Below are 6,965 nucleotides of genomic sequence, written 5' to 3' on the forward strand. Positions count from 1 at the left end.
TTCTCCTCCCGAGATCGGGTTTCATTGCGCGGGTTTGGAGAATCCAGGCAGAATCAGAATTGCAGGGTCTGATTCTCCCGGGAGCTGGATAGGCCAAATGATGCCTTCACACCCAGGGGCCAACTGAGGTCCTTGAGTGGCCTATTAACGGGGCTACAGCTTCACAGGACTGCAACTAATATCCTCACAGGGAGATTGGGCAGCGCTGCTGGGGAGTGTTTAAACAATCTTGTCAGTGGGATGGGAACCGGAGACATAGCTCAAATTGGAAGAAACTAGAGCTTAAAACATGATGTAGAAAAGTAGACAACAGAGCATTAGAAGGTAGGCGAAACAAAGGCAAGCCTCAACTAGTTTTTGAATGCAGAATAATATTAAGAAACCAAGGTTAAGGGCACACTACCTGAATGCTAGCAGCATTCGAAAGAAGGTAGGTTATTTAAAGGCACAGATAGAGGTAAATGTGTATGATCGCATTGTCATTAGTGGCTATCTTGTGACCAAGACCGGGGACTGAAGATTCAAAGAGATTCAACATTTGGAAAGGAAAGGAAAGCAGGCAAAGGAGGTGGTTTAGCGCTGATAATATGGGATGGGATTAGTATATTAGTAAGGGATGATCTCAGATCGTAAAAACAAAATGTGGTGTTTGGGTGGAACTGCGAAACAGAAAGGGGCAGCAAACATTGGTAGAAGTTGCTTATAGACCAACAGGCAGTCGTGACAGTGTGGGTCAAGGTGTTAATCAGGAGATTAGAAATATGTAGCATGGGTAATGCAGTGATCATGGGTGACTTCAATCTGCAGATAGACAGGGTTAATCTAATGAACACTAATGCTGTCGTTGGACTGTTAGGAATGGTTTTCTAGAGCAATATGTTGTGGAACAGACCAGAGAACAGGCTATTTTAGATCTAGTATTAGGTAACCATAAAGGGCTAATTAATAATTTTGTTGGTAAAAATGCTTCCACGATGAATGACCATATATGAAAGAATTTTACGTTATGTTTGAAAGTGAGTTAGTTCAACTTGAAGCCAGGGTGTTAATTTTGAACAAAGGAAATTATGAAGCTATGAGGGGCAAATTGGCTGCCGTGGTTTGGGAAAATACATTAAAAGGTCTGACAGTACAAACGCAATGGATAGTCTTCAAAGAAATATTTCATAGTTTATAGCAACCGTATATTCCTTCAAGGTTCAAAAAAAAAAACAAATGTAAAGGCAGTCAACAGTGGCTAACAAAGGAAGTTAATGGTTGTATAAGATTAAACTAAAATGCCTGTAAAGTTGCCAGAAATAGTAGTCAACCAGTGGGATGGGAAGATTTGAGAATACATAAAAGTAGGAACAAAAACTAATAAAGAGAGACGGAATCGAATATGAATATAATAGTCAAAAAACAAACAAAGTAATGCACTGCAAAAGCTTCTATATCCATAAAAAGGATGTGGGTCCATTGCAGGCCGTGTCAGCCACATTTATCATTGGAACAAAGAAATTGCAGAGAAGCTAAATGATTTCTTTGTGCCTTTCTTCACTGAGGAAGATATAAGAAATTTCCCAAAATTAGAGATCCAAGGGACTCGGGAGAAATGGAATATGATGGAAATTAGTGTGAGTATGACGGCTGTATTGCAGAAATGAATGGGGCTGAAGGTTCCTGCATATTTGAAGGTCGCAAATGTCACAACACTATTTTCGAAGGGAGGGAGACAGAAAACAGGGAACTACAGACCTGTTAGCCTTACATCAGTAGTTAGGGAAAATATAAAAATCTATTGTACAGGATGTGATAAATGGAGACTCGGATGATAATTATCTGATTGGGCATGGTCAACATGGTTTCATGAATGGGAAATCATGTTTGATGAGCCGGTTGGAGCTTTTTGAACAATTTATCAGCAGAATTGAGAAATGGGAGTAGGTGGACCTGGTATACTTGAATTTTCCGAAGGCTTTTGTAAACGTTACCCACAGCAGATTGATAGCAACATTAAAGCACGTGGAATAGGAGGCAATATATTGACATGGATTAAGGATTAGTTAACAGGCTGAAAACAGAGTCGGAATAAACGTGTCATTGGCATTGGCAGGCTCCCATTGGCAGGCTGCAAATAGTGAAGTACCATCGGGATCAGTACTCGGGCTCCAGCTGTTCACAATAAATCTTAATGATTTGGATGTGGGGGCCAAATGTAATATTTTCAAGTGGGTGGATGACACAAAACTAGGTGTGAATATGCTTTGTGAGGAATATGCTAATTGGCTTGAAGGGGATTTGATCCGACCTGCAGAGTGGGCAAGAAATTGGCAGATAGAATATAATGTGGAAAACTGTGACGTTCTCCATTTTGGCAGGAGCAGCAGATGTGCAGAGTTTATCTTCAATGGCAACAGATTAGAAAGTGCAGACGTACAAAGGGACCTCCATATGTTTGTCAATAAGTCACTGAAAGCTAACATGCAGATGCATCACGCAATTAAGAAGGCGAATTGCATTTTCGCCTTTATCACAAGAGGATTTGAGTGCAGGAATAGTGAAGTCTTGCTTCAATTGTATGGAACCTTGGTTAGACAGCACCAATATTATTGTGTGCAGTTTGGTCCACTTATCCGAGGAAGGATCATATTGCCATAGGGGGAGTGCAACGAAGGTTCACCAGACTTGTTCCCAGGATGGCGGGACTGTCCTATGAAGAGTAATTGCAGAAACTGGGCGAGTATTCTCTCGAGTTTCGAAGAATGAGAGGTGATCTCATTCAAACCTAAAAAAATACATAAAGGGACAGCCAGGGTAGTTGCAAGTAATGTTTTTTTTTCCCCGGAGTGGGGATTCTAGAACCAGGAGGCACCATTTCAAAATAAGAAGGACATCATTTAGGAGATAGATGAGTCGAAATTCCTTTACTCAGAAGGTTGTGAATCTTTGGAATTTCCTGCCTTGGAGGGTTGTGGAACCTTGGTCATTGAGTATGTTTAAAGCAGAAATTGTGGGATTTCGAAATACGAATGACATAAGGAGATATAGGGATAGTGTGTAAAAAAGGCGTTGAAGTGCATTATCTGCCATGATCGTACTGAATGGTGGGGAAGGCTCGAAGGGCCGAATGGCCTACTGCTGCTCTTCTGTGTCTCGTACCGGTAGTGGCCACCGCTCCCGGTGGTGCTGCCGTTACTTCTGAGCTGCCAGCCCTGTGATTATGCAACCCACGGCCCTATAAAGCCTTTAATGGGATGGGGATCCCGTCTCGTTAAACTTTACACTAAAAGGCAGGAGGGTCGGTCCTGGGGGCGGCGGCGGGGGAGCGGGAGGAGTGAGGGGTGACATTTCAGGCCGACTCCGGGAATCCTACCTCCTGCACAGGACCCAGCCCATCGCGTCTGTCAGGAATGATCCCATCCACTGAGTTTAAGGACAGCTCGCATTTACTGGGCTTCGGACCAGACAGGACAAACTGACATGGACAAACATGGAAATGGATTTCAGGAGCACATCTGTGATCTCAGAAGATAGGAAGTCTCATGTGTTTTGGGGACACTCAGGGCAACATGAGCCAGTGAATGAGGATTCAGAGCCTGAAGAAGGGGAAGCGAGGTCTCTGAGGGGAAGAAATAACTGTTCAATAATAGTGAATAAATTCCAATCAAATAAATCTCGCAACATTTAAGGTAGAAAGTAGTAAATATTCGATAAAGTAATCAAAGAGTGGGAAAAGTCTATGGTTCGGATTCTTTGTGTCCACATATACTGAAAAGATAGGGAAGAAGCACAAGAGGCATTATTATCGGCTCATTAATAATCATCAGGTCAGGAAATAGTCTCAGAGGACTGGTGGACAGTTAATGTGGCTGTTATATTTCACACGTAAGGCAGATCATGTCCAAATAACTATATAACAGTTAGCGTCAGTGGCACAGAGGTTTCTGGAATCCCTTTTCCGAGATGTAACGGATAAACACCTGGAAACACCTGACTAAAGAAGAGCACATATTCCAAAATGAAGGTCATACTTGACCAACCTTATTGGATTTTTGAATAATGTCAGAAAGTTTAGATACATGCAATACAGTTGATGGAATGGCCTATAATTTTCGAAAGGTCTTCAATAAGGGACCATGTATCAGACTGATGACTAATCACAGAGCAAATGAATTTAGGGGACAAGTAGCAGAATGGACATCAATCTGACTACAAAAACAGAAAACAGGGAATAAGGGTTAAAGGTATTTTGTCAAATTGGCAGAAGTTGGGAAGTGGTTTTCCACAAAGGTCAGGGCAGCGAATACTGTCCTTCAACATTTAAATAAACCATATGGATGTGGGAAGCAGAAGCACAATTTCACAGTTTCCAGCCAAGTCCAAATTCAGAGTACCGTTAATACCGAGTCAGAATGCAACCAAATACCTAAAAACATTATTAATAAGAAATGATAACGTTGCACAAAGGGCATTTAAATGCCTAATTATTTTGAGGAGTGAAAAGTGTGAGCTGCTTAATTTTGTTCTGATAAATAAGCATCTCAAATAATGCTTGGACGACAAGAGTCTGAATGGGGTCAAAGGGGAAAGAGGTTCAGGGGACAGATTCTCAAATCATTTAAAGTAGCAACACATGTTACCGGGCCCGTAAAATGCAAAACAATCACAGGAGCTCAATTCCAGAGGATTGGAATTGAAAAAAAAACAAAGCTGATAGAATAGAACCAAGGTTTTACAAAACTTGGCGTACTGTGTGTTATTCTAGTCTCCATGTTACAAAAAGCATACTGATGCACTCGAGATGGTGCAATTATTTTTAATCAGATAATACCAGAGCTGAGTGAAGTGTACTGTTTATTTCACCATTCATATTTTACGAAGTTATTATTTACCTCCCTTGGTCTGATCTCTGTATTATGAAAACCGGATATGTATGTTCATTAGCTATAGGTATTTCCTCACAGGGACACAGCTCACTGAACCAAGGACAGAGATTGGTACAGGTTACATCTGGTGAGATTCTGAAACTGAGATATGAACTGATCCGTCAAATCTTAATCTGTTACAGCAGTGGACGATTCATCAAACACAGCCCAATATGTATCCTGTGCCATTAATAGGTAATTGGCTTCAGCACACATGACCCACGGCTTCGCAGGACTATGTTGGGTGAAGGTATTAATCAGCAGTAAAATAAATAGTGTTTACAGTAACTATACTCAGCTTGTGAGTAATTCATTATTACAGTATTAGAATACTGTATCAGTGCTGACCCGCGGTGAAATTGCCAGTAAATAGTTAGCGTCTGTTTCAGCCAGAACAGGTCAAAAGGAAACAGAGAAATATCAATACATTTAAATTTATACATGGATTAGAAGACCTCAGTAAACATCTTCCGCTTGGCAATCAATTCGCAAGACCCAAAGGCATCTCAATAGAGAGATCTATCATCTGAAACAAAGATTTCAATATAGAAATGGATTGGACAATTGCAGTCATTACAGTAAAACATGGTCACTGGGATCAGGTGTCCCACTCCAGTTCATGACCAACACTCCGCACAATTCCACAATGACAGATACTCCCAATAGTACATGAACACTGGAGTCATATGTTTCGCTCCCGTTAGTGACCCACACTCAGTACAATTCTACAGTGACAGATGGTCCCAATAATACCTTCTTTTAAAGATTTGGTTTCAGTGATATCTAAGTTAACATTGCAGGATTTTCCACTAAATGCAATAACTTGACAATTCAGAGAGCCTATCAGTTACAATCAGAGCTTTATTATCAGTTAAGGGATTACAATAAAACCGCAGCGATAATGCAGGATATTTGACATAATAAAATGATATCAGTGATCGGGTGTCTGGATATCGCTGCCCACGAGATCACCAAATAACATTCTTTATCAGAGAAGAAATATAGACCAGTTCACACACAGTTTTACACAAGTTCAATGATAATAATCACTTACCAGGAACACCAATGATGGCAAGGATCAGGTAATATATTTTCCTGATACTGATCAGTGTTTCAAGCATTTTCTGTATGAAATAATCTGTCCCTTTGTACTGTAGGCAATCTCTCTATATTAAACTCTGAGGTGATACATTCCCAGAGCGTATAATTTATACCCTGCGGGATCTCCACGGGGAAATTGAAATTGTAACTTTTAAAAAAATTTGAACAAACAGATTACGACATCGAGTTCCATCCCTATTCTAATAAAATACATATGTTTCTGAAGTTGAACTGGAAAACTGCTAAGAATGGACTATTCTAATCACATCAATTAACTCATGGAAATTAGAAGCTTATTCTCCTAGCAATGAGGTTGTTCTTTCAAACATCATCTATTATTTCTCTCGTCTTATGTTGTTTCAGTGATGTCCTTCACTCGACTGTGACCATTCAGCAATTTAACACCCAATGTGTGGATGTTTCCCTCAGGGCTGCTCTACTTCACTGTGGATTGTGGATGTCCCCTTTAACTTTGTGGAGAATGTCTCTCAAAGCTGTTTTTCTTCATTGTGGGATATGGCTGCTTCTTTAACTGTGGACTTTCAATTAAGTGATTAAAATAGTTATTTGTGACTATGCATTGCAGAATTGAACAAATGCAGCATCTCATCCTTCATTACCAATACAGCCCCACATCCTTTTCCTTTTTCCTATCCTTCCTAAATGGTAAATACATTGAAATTTCAGTTCACAGCTTTGGTCAGCTGCAGCCACATGTCCGTTAAAGAACATCCTTGGTAATTAATGTACCATCAATTCATAGATTCTACCTTAATGCGAATGCTATATGCAGTCGACAGAGTGCCTTACATTTGACCTTTTATAACTTGTTTCCCCATATTTTGACCCGATTTGATGCTGCCCTTTGTTTCTGCTGCCTTGCACTTTCGCTTATTTCCTTTGTTACGACAATTACCAGCTTCGTTTTCTCCTATCTGAAATCCCTCTCAGGTTCCC

This window comes from Heterodontus francisci, unplaced genomic scaffold (genome assembly GCF_036365525.1).
Source record: "Heterodontus francisci isolate sHetFra1 unplaced genomic scaffold, sHetFra1.hap1 HAP1_SCAFFOLD_156, whole genome shotgun sequence".
NCBI lineage: Eukaryota > Metazoa > Chordata > Chondrichthyes > Heterodontiformes > Heterodontidae > Heterodontus > Heterodontus francisci.